The sequence below is a fragment of the Leptidea sinapis genome, chromosome 22 (genome assembly GCF_905404315.1).
Source record: "Leptidea sinapis chromosome 22, ilLepSina1.1, whole genome shotgun sequence".
Taxonomy (NCBI): domain Eukaryota; kingdom Metazoa; phylum Arthropoda; class Insecta; order Lepidoptera; family Pieridae; genus Leptidea; species Leptidea sinapis.
The window spans coordinates 11,410,746-11,426,380 of record NC_066286.1 but is presented as its reverse complement, the minus strand read 5'-3'; the positions used below and the strand labels follow the sequence as shown (position 1 = coordinate 11,426,380).

Below are 15,635 nucleotides of genomic sequence, written 5' to 3'. Positions count from 1 at the left end.
CTTTGATGATTGCATGACAAAACAACCTCATCTCCATCATTTTGGTTGCGCTATATGTACCATGGATGCAAGTAAAATATAGTGTATTTCCTGTAAGATTTCACTTGCTAGTGTAATGCCGGCTTTACACTATATTGTTCATCAGTCTAACTCTGTACAAGTTTTCTCTTGCTCTTTTCACCATGTAAAGAGGTCGGTGTCGGTGCACATTCGTCGATATTAGATAATGTTCTTCTGCGATCCCTCTTATGGCATGAAATCGTACCCACATGAAAGGAATTGGCCAAATTATGCGAATACACCATCTACACATCAATGTGGCTACTTCTCTTAGGCGAGGTTCTGCTGCAATATATACCAAATATGATAATAACTACAATATGAGCCACATACAGAAAATAGGTCATATTTGTCTTGTTCAACCCATCTTTGTGTATCTATAGCTCTTCCCTCAGCATCCTTCATTTTACTTTTCCCACCATGTCTGTTAATTTTACATCTCTTATAAACTTCTTAAAAATAATTGACCTCCAAATAAAATGACCCTGAAACGTCTTTATATGTGTGGTAAGTCTTGATCGATCGGTAGTTAGGACAGACACAATTCATGTGGCAGTATTTGACGATAGCTTCTTTAGTCTTCTAGCACATTGGGGATACTCACAACGCAGGCAATGGGAAAAGGCAAAATGGAATGAAAAATAACATAGAGAAAAATATCTACAAAAAACGTACATGATACTGTTACCGATGGATTATGGTTACAAAATCGAGACACCCTGATCGTATTTCGATAACCCGTGCATTGACACACTAATATCAACTAGATTTAGTGTAGGTTAATGCCCCTGAATATAAAAATATAACTTCTCGTTGAAACACTGTTATGATTTCATAACAGTGTAAGTCGTAAGTCTACAGTCCTACAGTCGTAAGATTACGGAAAAAAGGTGAATCATTATATAAGAAAGAACAATTTGTATAAGAGAACTAATAATTGTGTATATTATGTTGATACTTAAAATAACAAAAACCATGTAACTTCTGTTTTAATTTTATGAATGTAATTATATTTTTAATCGCTGCGCTTTGATTACATCAAGCTCAAGATTTGTGCTATTTTTTTTAATTAGACGGGTCTAGTCTCCGTCAATCTTTTTAGTACATTTTATGTTTTTTGTACATCAATTTTCAATTTAATTCAAAATCAAGTCAACTAAACATAGCTATAAGTTTGAAAATATTAGCGTTCTTTTAGAATTTTCAAGCGTCAGTAAGGCAATAGGTACCGTTGACTCTAACCACGAAGCCCTTGCTGTTATCCCCGCCGGATATGTTCTTTTTTTTATGGAATAGGAGGACAAACGAGCGTACGGGTCACCTGTTGTTAAGTAATCACCGCCGCCCACAATCTCTTGCAACACCAGGGGAATCACAGGAGCGTTGATTCAGCCTTTAAGGAAGGACTACGCGCTTTTTTTTAAGGTACCCATGTCGTATCGTCTCGGAAACACCGCACAAGGAAGTTCATTCCACAGCTTTGTAGTGCGAGGAAGAAAGCTCCTTGAAAACCGCACTGTGGACCGTCACACATCTAGATGGTGGGGATGATATCCTAACTTGTGGCGTGTCGTGCGGAGGTGGAATTCGGCGGCAGGAATAAGGTTAAACAGCTCTTCAGAACACTCCCCGTGATAAATGCGGTAAAAGACACAGAATGAAGCGACGTCTCTACGTAACGCCAAGTGATCCAGCCGTTCACAGAGCACTGGGTCCCCGACAATTCGAACTGCTCTGCGTTGCACGCAGTCAAATGGATCGAGCTGATACTGGGGTGCGCCAGACCAGAGATGACAGCAATACTCCATGTGTGTTATAATGTGTTTTCGGTTTTCTAATTCATATGTAACGTTTATTCGATGCTTTAATATGTCATTTTAATGTGTAAACATTAGTGTTTTGGTCTGAAGGGCGCCGTAGCTAGTGTAATTACTGGGCAAATGAGACTTAACATCTTAATGTCTCAAGGTGCAGTTATAGTAATTTGTGGGCTTTTCAAAAATCTTGAGCGGCACTGTATTGTAATGGGCAGGGCGTATCAATTACCATTAGCTGAACATCCTACTCGTCTCGTCCCGTATTATCACAAAAAAAACCATTAGGTATGCCCTTTGTGGAGGACAAAGACTCTTTTATAAAAATTCACAATTTCATTTTTTTTATTACCTACTGTGAGCAAATAATCACAGATAATCTTGAGTCGCTGACCCATTTCCTGCACTGCACAGGACCTCTCCAATATTAAATCAGCTATTATTTAAATACGTTCTTTTTCGGTTTTGTGTTTATACTATTTATCTTATTCTATTAAATGTATCCTGTGAGTATTTTGTGAAATTAATGTTTTTCTTTCAAATAATTGATTTTGTTGCAATAAATTTGCTATTGGATAGATAATTATTTATACTATATTGAATTAAAAAAAATATATAGTAGTGTAATTTACATTGTGGATTATATTTTAAATAAATGTGTTGTATTCGTACTTACTTATTGTATTGTTATGTGAAAGGTGTTATTTTATTAATATAATTGTAAGATTAGTCACTTCAATTAAAAAAATATATTTATATAATCTTAGGGCCTATTTAAGACTCCCCACATAACATAGTTTCTGATATCAAATGGGTCAACACTGTTAAATAAAGTTATGTTATCGTTAATTTAAAGAATAATTATTAAATTAAAACGACAATTAGTCTATAAATAGATACATTAATGGCCTAAAATTTAAAAGAGCAGCTCATTAAGTTTCGTAGAAGTAAGTTATTGTTTTTTTACATAAAATATATTTATGTTACAAGTAAGAGATATTGATTGATTTTTTAAAACATATCAAGTAAATATATTTTTCCATAGAATTAATTATCAAAATTCTATTTATATCAGTTAAATAAAAAATATTGTTGTGTATTTTAACCAAAGATATAATTGTTATGAATTTATATAGCTTTATTTGTTTTAAATATTTATGGCAATTTATTAATTTGATTTTGCCTAAAAGTAAAATATTGTTAAAACTTTTGAAAAAATGTTTGAATCCGCGATATATTTTGGTCAAATATCATGGTCAGAAAAGTGTTAAAAGATTTCTATGGAGATAGAAGTATATATCCCGCAAATATTTATCGACAAAGGGCTCTCCCAAAGATCTCTACAATGATCGGTCCTGCGCTACCCTCATCCAACGTACTGCGGTGATCCTGACCGCATCGCGAATATTATTTCATTACTAATCTCTTTTCTGACATCGCACGATACACCATAAACTTATTCATCATATGGATAACACTATAGAAATGGTTTTTAAACGTAGATCATTATTAATATTTGGATTATTACTTTAGATAAATTATTATATCTACATTGTAAGAAATATTATAACCATCGGTAATCATTAATAAATGTTGTATAAATGAACGGTTTGTTTTACTTAAACTTTACTTATTTTAGCAATTTCAATGGAACCGAAAAATGAAATACAAAATCCAGTTTGTGTATAGAATTTGTTTTGAACAAACGAGAATGACATTCACTTGATTGCAGGCCTACGCCTTTTCATTCATTGCTAGCGCGGCGCGGATCTAATTTTCATCTGATTTCTGTTTAAACTCGAGTATCCCAATCACAATACAGTAATCTACCAGTTGGAAGCTCCATTGCACAGGAAGTAAGCTAGATTATGGGAACCATTCCGCCATGAAGCAGTAATGTGTAAACATTACTGTGTTTCTGTCTGAAGGACGCCGTAGCTAGTGAAATTACTGGGCAAATGAGACTTGACTTCTTTCGTCTCAATGTGGCGAGTGCAATTGTAGTGCCATTCAGAATTTTACGATTTTTTAAGAATCCTGAGCGGCGGCGGGTAGGGCGTATCAATTACCATCAGCTGAACGTACTGCTCGTCTCGTCCCTTATTTACATAAAAAAAGTAATAGAACAGTTCTTTAACATCATACTAGAGCGCCCGAATCGACGCACGCACACATATACATTTGTTACATAGCCGCTAAGCAATCTTGGGGAGACAAAACTATCATTGAGTGCTATTGTACGCCGTGGAGACTAGTCGAATTAAATTTGCTGCGCCGCGCCGTCCGCGTCTTCAATCTTTTTGTGTGCACCAACCCTAGTGCTCCGCCCAGACATAAAAAGGCATAAAAGGCATTTATTTTCTCAAAATTGATTCCTGTAGAATTCTTTTTGATATCATTTCTAATAACTACTAGATACTACTACGAGAAGAAGCGGCGCAAGAAACTCTCCCAGCATTATTTTTTGCGCTCTTTTCAATAAAAATATACAATATTGTAGAGTCATTTCTATCGCTATAAAATAATCACAATCTAGTCCCAGGCTGTCCGATCATTTAGATATTCAGCAGTGGAGTAATAGGATTTACGACAGAGCCATTTTTTTTATAAAACATTTAAATTTATTTATAGATAATGCCTGAACAGTGGCTGGGACTTTAATATAGAAGTGTATACATTTACCCTTAAAGCTATTATGTATCTTATGAAGCCTACAAGAATTACTTACAAGCAATTACTTATTTCTAGTGTTATAATAATGAAAATCACTATTAAGTATAAATTCCAAGAAGACCACAACTGAGTAACGCAACTGTTCTATTATTTGTTTTGTACCCCAATCTCCCTATTAATCACAAATTCCCCGAAACGTAGAGTCAACAACACATTGCTGCGACCGGGGTTGCGCCGTGGAAATTTATATAATCCAATAATTTTATAGCCCTGAATACACTTCAATAATAAACACCACAGTAAAATAGACCCATGGTCGGATATGGTACATCCGGGTAATCGGAGGGTCTGGTAGGCGCCTCACACAAATTCCAGAAGACAGAAGTCCAGAAGGTAATACCATCGAATATGGTCCGCTACCAGACCGCGTTCGATGGTTTGAGCGTACCAAATCCGATCATGTGTTTAGGCTATAATACAATTCTATACAGTAACTCAACGACTGTACTTATGCTGAGCAACAATGGGATAAATATACACACATAGAAACGTGGGGCGTACATCACACATAAACACAGTGCAGTTTTAGATATCAAGCATAAAAGCGTGTACGAGATTCAAAATATTTCCGTTATATTCTACGTAAATTTTCCGGTTTTTAATCTCTTGTCTCATCACTTATAATTTATTAATTATATTGTTGTTTTATCTGTGTGGCGTGAAATATTTGTTTTCTTATTCTTAATAAAATATGAGAGCGCTTTTCACTAGAGTATTGTAGTATGCACTGTAGGAGTTAGTGTGCGTTTCACTCCAATGGTTTTACAAAAATAAGTACGCCAATATATATATTAACATAAATGCAATAAATGTATTAAAAATTAACTCAACGCATAGATCATTTTCGAAATTCCCTCGCTTTAAAATTTGTTACCATAACTTTGTTCTTCGAATATTGCGCTAATGTTTTGGCAAGCGACTCATACGAACAAGAATATTAAACATTTAAAAAGCTGAAGGTTGCCCGGCAGGTTTTGTCGCGAATTACTTAAAACTCAAATGGAATGTCGACAGACGACCTCCGTTATCCGGCCTCACACAAAATGTGACCAAAATAACACGACTCAAACCCAACTCGACAAAACGTAACTAATAACAGACAAAAACACCAGTGTTGTAGAAAATTCTGGAAATATTTGATAGTAAATTAGAAATATCCGCTGCACTACTACTGTTCTATTTAATTGCGGCTAATAGCTATACCATGCCCATACCCACATCATACTATACCATGTTCCGAGAGATTATTATGGATTTTAAATACGAAAACGAGCTCCCCACGCCATACCATGCCCTGTGCGATTAATATGGATTATAATTGTGGAAACAGTAGCTAAACACCACATCACTTATTTATTTTAGACAGGATACATATTTGACATTCATAAAATCAAAACACGAAGTCCAAAAATCGTGGTCCTGCAATTACAAACATATCGTGCACATAAAAATACAAACAATTTAATACATACTAAAAGGAAATTGATGTCTTATAAACTAAAATTTCAAAACCATTATATTAGACTATACCATGCCCTGTGTGTGAGATTATTATAGATAATAATTTTGGAAACAGGCGCTCCCCACATCATATCATAGTATACTATTCCCTGTGAGATTATTATGGATTATAATTGTGGAACAGGAGCTCGCCACTTCATACCACGCCCGGTGACATTATTATGGATTTTAATTTTGGAAACAGCAGCTCCCTACATCATACCGTACCATATCATGACCCGTGAGATTTCATCCGAGAGCATTTATCAAGATTATTCTTATTTATTATTACTCCTTGTCATTATGGAAAACCAGTCATTGACCCCGACCTCCCTGAGATGGAATTGATATATTGGGTCGCATTACTACAAGAACACGTCAAAAAAAAATTTAATCGTATAAGCAGTTTTTGAGATCTTCAAACTATTAACAAACATACAAAAAACATACTTACTCTATTAAGTTATTAGTTCCCGCTGCGTTGTCAGATTATATTTTAATTATGGATACGGAACTCTTGCCATACTTACTATTATTATATTACTGCAGTATTTGCCAATAATTAATCTTAATATATATACTACTTTCAAATTTACACAAATTAAATTTGAAAACAAAATTTATGAACCTAACCTATGATAACCCTTACTTCGCAGAAGTGAACTTCAAAAAAAAATATAACAAATTGCTAAATATATTTAATTATTTCAATCAGTAATAAATAAATCGATTCCAATTGGGAGCTGGGATCCAGTATTAAGTGGTTCGATCGTTTTGTTCATCATTCATATAGGGAGGGTACTCCAAATAGTTGTTTCACCTGATTCCACATTCTGGATGTGTTATGCAATAATTATTAAAAATATTTTTGATATATATTTTATATATTGTATTATATTTATTTATATTTTTGTGAAATTTCACTTAAAATTTCTTTCGATTGCTAGCTTTATTTCACCATCGTTCATTGTTGTTTCACATTTGATCGAATTTGAACACAATCTAGTACCTGGTTTGTATAATTTTGTTAATTTCAAGTACACACACTTAAAGTATCGCTGATCTTAGGACGATGAATACTATCCTTTCGTGATACAGTTTTTACTAGTAGGAAACAATAGGGTTGATCAGTTTAATGACAGCCACTAAGTTACCTATAATAATGAAAGTTAACTTTGAATAATAATTAGTTATATTATGTTATTTAATTGTATAGATTAAAAAGCTGTATAATGGTTGTTTTTTTATTTTAATAAAGATTGTATGTCTAGTCATTAAACTTAACATGAAACTTATGTGTGTAGCAAAAGGCGAAAGGCGTAAGGGAGACAGAAATATTTCGTTATATACAATAAAAGAGTATTAATTAGCATTATGGCAAAATAACAAAGCAATAGATGGCAAAAACCAAATCGTTTCCAGTGCGTAAAAATTAATTATTATAATATCTTTACAATAATTAAATATAGCATAATATTTATTATGTTGAACTATATCAACTATGTAGTCATTTTTCTTGACATTGCTGAAATCCATGAAGTAAACACTATCACACGAGGATGTGGATCAAGAATATTGGCAGCATATTCACTTGGATAGCTGCGTTAGTCCGTTGGCCATCTTGACACCCACAGAGCAACACGGCCCACCAGCTGACCGGAGGGGAGTAGCCATACACAGGAGTCAAGTCTGTCAAAGTATAATTATTTACTCATGTTGTACAAGTCCACGCGGTCATATGCATTTAATAAAACTTGTTGAAGCCGCACCGATCCCTAGAGTAAATCTAGCTGCACGGTTGAATAAAAGTCCCTCAAAAATGCCGAATTGTTCTGTTGTTTGCTGCAAAGAGAAATCTGCCACGTCAAATTTGCAAAAAGATGGCGTTACCTTTCATATGTACATAAATATTTACCAAATTATTACTATTGAGTCTTTTTTAAACTTAAAATTTACTATAATAACATTCATGATTTGCTTACAAACACTCGATGCCCGCTGTGATACAAAATATGGATCTGTCGAGCGACTGATCCGACTTGTCCCTATCAGTCCGAGCGCCAGTGTCGTTACCAGTTGGATATCGATAAAAATCGTGCATAAAACAATAATAATAATAACTAACAATGGATCGTAGTTATCTGAAAATAAACATTTTATTACTATCGTTTTAAAACATAATAATTTAATTATTTTTGATATTTTGTTTTCTAATTTTATTAATCTATGTATATTGTAAGTTTTATTTTATTATAGTTTGTTATCAAAAATGCGTCTAATTAAAAATAATACAACATGCCTTCACCGTACCAAAATACGATAACATTGACGCTACTGACGTTTCAAGTTTAAGAATTTTACTGAAGCTTTGGTTGATGAAATTGAAACTTTATAACTTGATGGATTTTTCGACGTACAAAAATTAAGCGTAAAACGTGAATTTAAAGGTTTGCTCGGGCCAGTTGATGAAAAGGGCAAAAAAGCAGAGGAAACTTCGAAAGAGGTAATACATTTATTCAAGATATGTGAAAAAGAAATAAGATATCATTTAAGTGACGACATGAACCCATTCGATCTTATAAAATACACCAAATCGTGCCAAAAGCTTTAAAAAACTTTTGATGGCAAGTGAATTTCTAAAAAATTAAGAATATAGTAAAATTGTACAAAAACACAAACTGTGTCCTAATTGAAAATTTTAAAAATACAGAAATGACATTTACAAAAAAGAAACATTTACATTAGGGTTCAATATTTGTGGGACGCATTTCCCTGCAGACAGACGGATAGGCTGACGGAATCCTAGTTAGAGCTTTCTCGTTGGTTAAAGTTCGGTTACAGAACCCTGTGCCATATCCTTTATATTCAACGTGAGAAGGATATTATACATAATTTCGTTCAATTGCTTTATTTACAAATTCTCCTAAAAAGGAACATGAAATCTCATGTCGATTAAATTATTATTCTTCGAATCGAATTTTAAGACTTGTTTGACCAGAGTTGGGTTTTTATTTGAAGATCTGCAAGGGTCAAAGCTTCATGCCGGCTACTAACAATATCGAAATATAATATATTATATAATTACGTTTCGTTCATTGCTGCCATGGTATTAGTAAAGCATTTAATTTTGAAAGAAAACCAGCAATGTTTCATAAATGTTGCAATTGTGTTTCACAACTTAGTTACTGATACAAGTATTCACTTAGATGATGTCATTGCTTTTGAAGAGCTTATCTCATGATTTATATTCGTTAAACATTTTAATGTGTATAACTTATTGGTAATATATGGTCACACCTAGTATTGTTATTTTAAACTAGTTTTTGCTCCACCGACAAATATTTTTGCCATATCAACTGCGTACGTTTAAAAAAGGTTTCAAACCTGCGTCTATTGTTGCTTTGTTTATTTATAAACGAATTGGGTTATATACGATTTAGTGTAATGACAAACAAAACAAAAGTACTAATCATAACATGCAACTTTAACGGCATAGCAACGAACATCAATAAATGGTTTATGTTATGTACTAACTTTTTCCAAAGATCTTCAACAGCTTTTTACGCTCTAACGTTCCTAACCCAAGGGGTGTTGTCGCTACGCCAGCCGTGAGATAAGCCAATAAAAATATTTTTAGGGCTATTTTCCGAAAGTCGACGTCTACAGATCGGGTTCAAGCTTTTGTTAGCCCAATGCAGGAAACTTAAGTATCCTGCAAATCGTCTTCTTAAGGTGCATATTATGCTCCACCGTATTATACAAATGCACATTGGTATTCCTAATTTAAACATGGAGAAACATTCACCAAAAATGATCACCGGTTGGGTCGCCCAACAATGTGGCAATGACCGAAACAAATATGTTTTAGCAGATCATTGTGTCACTGTTCGTTTTCATACTATGCATTTTAAAGTATTTTCACTTTTAAGGAACAACTTACGTGAAAAGTTATTTTTTTAACTAGCTAATATTCACGTCTCTAATTAGCTTATTGTGATTCAACGATTTTGGTTAAAATATAGTACTTATTATCAGCTGAGTTCTAATGGCTTCTAATGTCTCAATGTTTGTCTTTAAATTACGTAACCGTATTTATTTCTATTACTTAAGTCTAAAATTCTGTTTGAGTTGTTCGCAGTCTATAAAGACCTTGTACGAATATTGCTAATAAAACTTCTGTTTATTCACAAACTACATAATCTTATAGGCAAAGGTGTGCCGTAAAAATCACACGATGACGCGAAAACTACAACAGATTAATGATACGAAATATATCTATTTTTACGAGTATGTTTTATATTCATAATGTAATAACGACATTTATAACTAGCTGCACAACATCATCCAAAAAAAGAAGCAAAATAACAATATCTGCATCTAGCTTGTAAAATATTCATGTAACGTTTGAACTAAATCTATCCAGCAGTTTTCAGAAAGGCGGGCTTCTGCTTGGCATGAGCCCCCCTTGCCATCCCTGTGGTCAATTGTTACGCCCGATTATTTTACTTCAGGTTTTGATGGGAATTCCTCCGATATCAGCTTCAAGGGAGTCGTTAGTTGTGATTTACCGGTGATGATCGCCTGTGTTTTCGCTTCAATCACCTCCAGCCTCCATTTTCTCAACTCTTCTATTGATACGCCCTACCCATTACAATTAAGTCGCTCAGGATTGTGGAAAAACCTAAAAATTCTGAGCAGCACTACAATTGCACTCGTTACCTTGAGACATAAGATGTTAAGTCTCATTTGTCTAGTAATTTCTCTAGCTACGGCGCCCTTCGGACCGAAACACAGTAATGCTTATACTTGCTTCGCGGCACAAATAGGCGCCGTCGTGGTACCCATAATATAGACGGCATCCGGTGCAAAGGAACTTCCCACTGGTAAATTTTTGGTCAACTAATTTGGCATTTTGTCAGAAGAGGTCACTTGCATGGGTTCTAGGGGAAAGCTAAGCAGCTGAGTTATTGTTGGTGTATTTTCTTTAAATTTTTTATGTCATTTATATATACAAAATCTCACTCCGGTTCAATCTCTTCTGATTTTATTTCTTCATTAAATTCATCAAAATATTTGAGATTGATACTTTTACACTTCTTAATAAATAGAATTTGTTACTTGAAGTTGGTTCATGAACATATCATTACCTATTATATTTCGCTAGCCCTAGTTTTTTTAATCTATAGAAAAAAATTGTTTTAATTCTTCAACTCAGCTTCCCTTTTCGTAGATAAACAAATTATTTGTTATTTAAAATATTATTTGCAATGGAGACGGAGCAGGTCTCATATATAATAGTAGTAAAACAAAGTTGAAAACATAATTAAATAATTTTACATTTCATTGTAATAATTAATGAATTTAAATGCTCATTACTAATTCCTTTACCAACCTTCCAATACCAACCATTTAATAACGAAATTTTTAATTACTGATTTCATTCTATACATTTTTTAATACAGCTTTTGGAGGCTTAGTTATAAGCGGTATCCTTAAAAATAACCCGAACAAGTTTCACGCAAAAAAAGGAACTCATGCGCATGTGAAGGCGAAACACGAAAGTCCAACAAAAGACATAAACGACAAATTGTATCACACCAATGTGTTACGTACATTAAGATTATAAGAGGTGATAATTCTATACACTGTTAGTGACACACTTGACGATCTCAATGGAGAATGTGTTTTGACGTCTTTAATGGTTAGCCAGTCAGTCTGCGTTTATTACCTGCGGTCAACGCATGCGCGCTTCGTGTCTTCGCGGCTATTGGCTCGTTTAAATTACGAACATTGGAACCGGACCAATATCTTGTTCCGTTAAGTGTTTGTTCCTTGGTGTATGTGACATTGAAATTAAACTTGTTACTGTGCTTAACTTTAAGTTGGATTTCTCACGTTTTTGCGGTAAGTTATCATATTATAATTTGGTCTCGGCTAAAATGTACTTATTTGCATATGAATACCTATACTTTCTTATTATTCATTTTAATCTCTAACAATAACAAATATTTAAATTAAACTTTGCTTTCATTTAATTAATTAGAATAGGTGCCAAGAAAACATGTATCAAAAAATTGTAACAATATCCGTTTCTTGGAGGTAAATACATATTTTATAACCAACAAAACTTTGATGTTTTTAGAAGTACCCAAATTATAAAACCTAATCAAGACTATGGACATTACATCATCAACGTACTTAATAATTACTATAAATATATTAATTTAGCATAGGGAGCGACAGTAAAATATAAAATATTGCAATAACACTTAGTAAACGTTATGAAGCTACATCAGTTCGTAAAAAGTTTGACATGGAGAGAAGAACTAATATGGAACTCCCAGCCCATCTCTTAAAAACATAATATAATAACAATATTGCTAAGCCTTCGTAATATAGTATTATACAATTTTAGATCATTTAAACATCACATATCTATCAACATTTAAGGCTGACAACGCTTCTGTGCTTCCTCTGGTATTACAAGAAAACATCAGTGGCGGTGATCACTTAACATCCCACGACCCATACTTCCCCAATAATTGTCTCAATTCAAATTTGCTCACACAAAAAAATAAAGTTTAGTAAATAAATCTGAAGCATTCAAATTCATAGAGACACGAGATTTCTCTATGATCAAGTCATTGACGTCACGGCCAACAATATCTTGAATAAAACTGTTTACATTATTGTTTAGCTAAACAAATTGGAATGTAGTTGTATATTTACTTAAAGTATTTATAGATAGGTAATTAAGTTTCCACTAAAGCCATAAAATCAATACAATATAAACATTTACAACTTCTATAATGCTAGGTAACGGTAACTGATTATATAAAACCTTAAGGTTTCAATATATATATATAAATTTATACTCATAAATTATAAAATAAACTAAAAAACCATTTAAGCCCTTGACTTAGTAAGAAATTATAACTAATAAACAATATTGAGCAGTTAAAATAAAAAATAGTAACGTTATCTCGTTGAATGGCCAAATTTCTTCTTTGACAAGAGGTTCGGGTCACCTGTCAAATTTATAAGGCGTCTTCAAAAACAGTTCATGCAAACGCATTTTAAAGATTTACCCCTTTATTCATAATAGTCTGCTAACTGAAAGCATTGCATATTCTCACTCTGTCTTCTTCTATTGACCTAAGTCAGAATGAAAAATAACACTCTGTAGAAGTTGTTTTAAGTTAGCGGACCATTATGAATAAGGGGGTATATGAACAACTTACGGATTTTTTTTATGTCAGTCATTCGTCAAAGGAGTCCCTCAAAAATGTGCGAAGGGAACGATGCCTGGTCCATGTGTCAACTCGTGAACGGGTGCTGCTTGTGGTGCCACGTCGACCTGTTATAGTTAATTAATCATTGTATTTGTTGAATACAGTTACTAATTGTGACAGTAATCACGACCATCATGTTCACGAAGCATTCTTAAACAAACAATGAATTTAAGCTCTAAAGGTAGATGAATCCAACATACGATAACTTATATTTATGCACTAATTAATCAGTTATTACTTTTTATAAAATAATTTATATTATTTAAACATGACTCATGTATTAGTTGCAGTAACTTACAAACTAATTTGTTATGTATATTACAGCCATTGTAAAATACTCTATTTGATTGAAAAGAGTGGCCGTTGAGCTTCTTTTAATTTTTTTTTCCTTTTGTGTTGTGATCAATACTGCATAGCCCATACTGTAATTTCAAAGGCCGATGTATCACCTCTTGATCATTGATATTAGTGATGTCTATGACTGGTAATTTTTTACTTTCAATCAGGTGATTTTCCTCCTCTTTTGCTCCCTCTCGTCGATATAAAACGTTATCGCATGAGCACAGCTGTACATAAATCAACTAGCAACTATTATTCTCAGAAATGCAAGTCTATAACTATTCATGACATCAACAGAAAACAATGCTAATTATTGTTAATCTTCACCTGTAGATGCATTAGCACGGATTGTTAACATAAACCTGATATTCTACTTATGGCATCATTAACTATTCTGTGTCTTCAATGGAGCCTCAGAGGTCTTCAAGAATCAGCATGAAGATATTTAAATTTATTTATGTAATACAACAAATTTTATTTTATTCAATTCGTCGTTCGATTAAGTAATCTGCGATCGTCTTGATTCTTTGGCTTTGCGTAGAGATGTTGAGTTTTTCTGAATTTTCAACCTCGTATATAGTTTTTGGAGAATTTGTTCAGGTGACCAGGAGATGAATACTTCCACCGCACGACTAGTCAAAATGTGAAACTTAACTCGCATCTTACTGCAGCTGGATTCTCAAACCGAAACGACTTACGGCCGTTGCCAATATTCAGTCCATCTCCAGTTGTGGCCTACTTGAGATAAAAATCGTAACAATCGTTGACTTTTGTCCCAATAAACTTATATACGGTAACACACCTTATCCGTACACGCTGTCTGTCAATGGGAGGACGTATAACTTTCCAGCGATAGAAGTTTGTATCGAAATTGCAATTCACGCGTCACCTCTCCGGAAGATCTTTGCGAAGACATTCTGTCGTTTGCCTTCTACGGATCTATTTGGGCTATTTGTGATTTACAAATGTATGTATATGACTTTTAAGTATATTTGGCTATATGACTGATTACCAAGTTAATTGGGATCTTCCTTGTCCTTACTGTCCGGTGCTAATATCAAGCACTCTGTTGGTCATTTGATCTTTGTCCCCTCATGACATGTTATTACTACCTCAGCCTAGTTTCCAGCAACTTTTCTGGGATTTACCTGTCTCTAAGAGTGCCGTGGATGTGCTCATTCCCCATTTTATCCAACCGCGTGACGCGACTAGTCCATCTGAGCATTTTTATCAAATCAAATCAATACTATTTTAATTTCATAGGAAAATCGTATAACACTTGAAATATGACATTTTTTTCATACAGCCTATTCGGAAGGCAGGTTTCCTCAGAGAAGATACTCTAAGGTTGCTCTTTTCAAAACAGATTAGGTGTTACAAGTTCATATTTTTAATGCAATTTACAAATCATATCAATTACAATATATGCAAAGTGACGCAACAAAAATACTCAAACGTCAAAAACTAAAAGGCTTACACGAGTAAGTCAAGAAAAAAAAAGTATATTAATAATTATAAACACAAGAGTATCGATTGACTGCACTGTAAGTACATATATTATGTAGTATTTCATAGGCCATAGTAAAACTGTACTTTACAAGATTGAACAAATACACAGTAAATTACACGTTGCTTGAACCTTTTGGATTGTTAAATGATGGCGAAAGAGTTGCGCTATTATTTTTCAAACGAGCACCAAAGAGCATGTAACCCTACATTTGAGTGTATTCCATTACATCACAAATAAATCAAACAACACGTTTGTTTGTCACAGTTGACATAAACGCGAAATTCTCACGTACGCACACACTAACACAAAAATGTTGATATTGAGTAATTGATGAATTACGTAAATTTAACAAGAAATCGTTATATTTAGTGTTGATGCAATTGTTTT

General features: G+C 33.6%; 1 protein-coding gene across 1 annotated transcript in view; it reads left to right on the top strand.

Annotated features, from left to right (window-relative positions):
- The first annotated feature begins 11,831 nt into the window (after positions 1 to 11,831).
- Positions 11,832 to 15,635, top strand: part of LOC126970812 (glutaredoxin domain-containing cysteine-rich protein CG31559-like) — a 96,400-nt gene continuing 92,596 nt past the window's right edge. The window contains exon 1 of the mRNA XM_050816935.1: positions 11,832 to 12,011. The gene's annotated coding sequence lies outside the window, so the exon portion shown is untranslated. The remainder of the gene's footprint in view (positions 12,012 to 15,635) is intronic.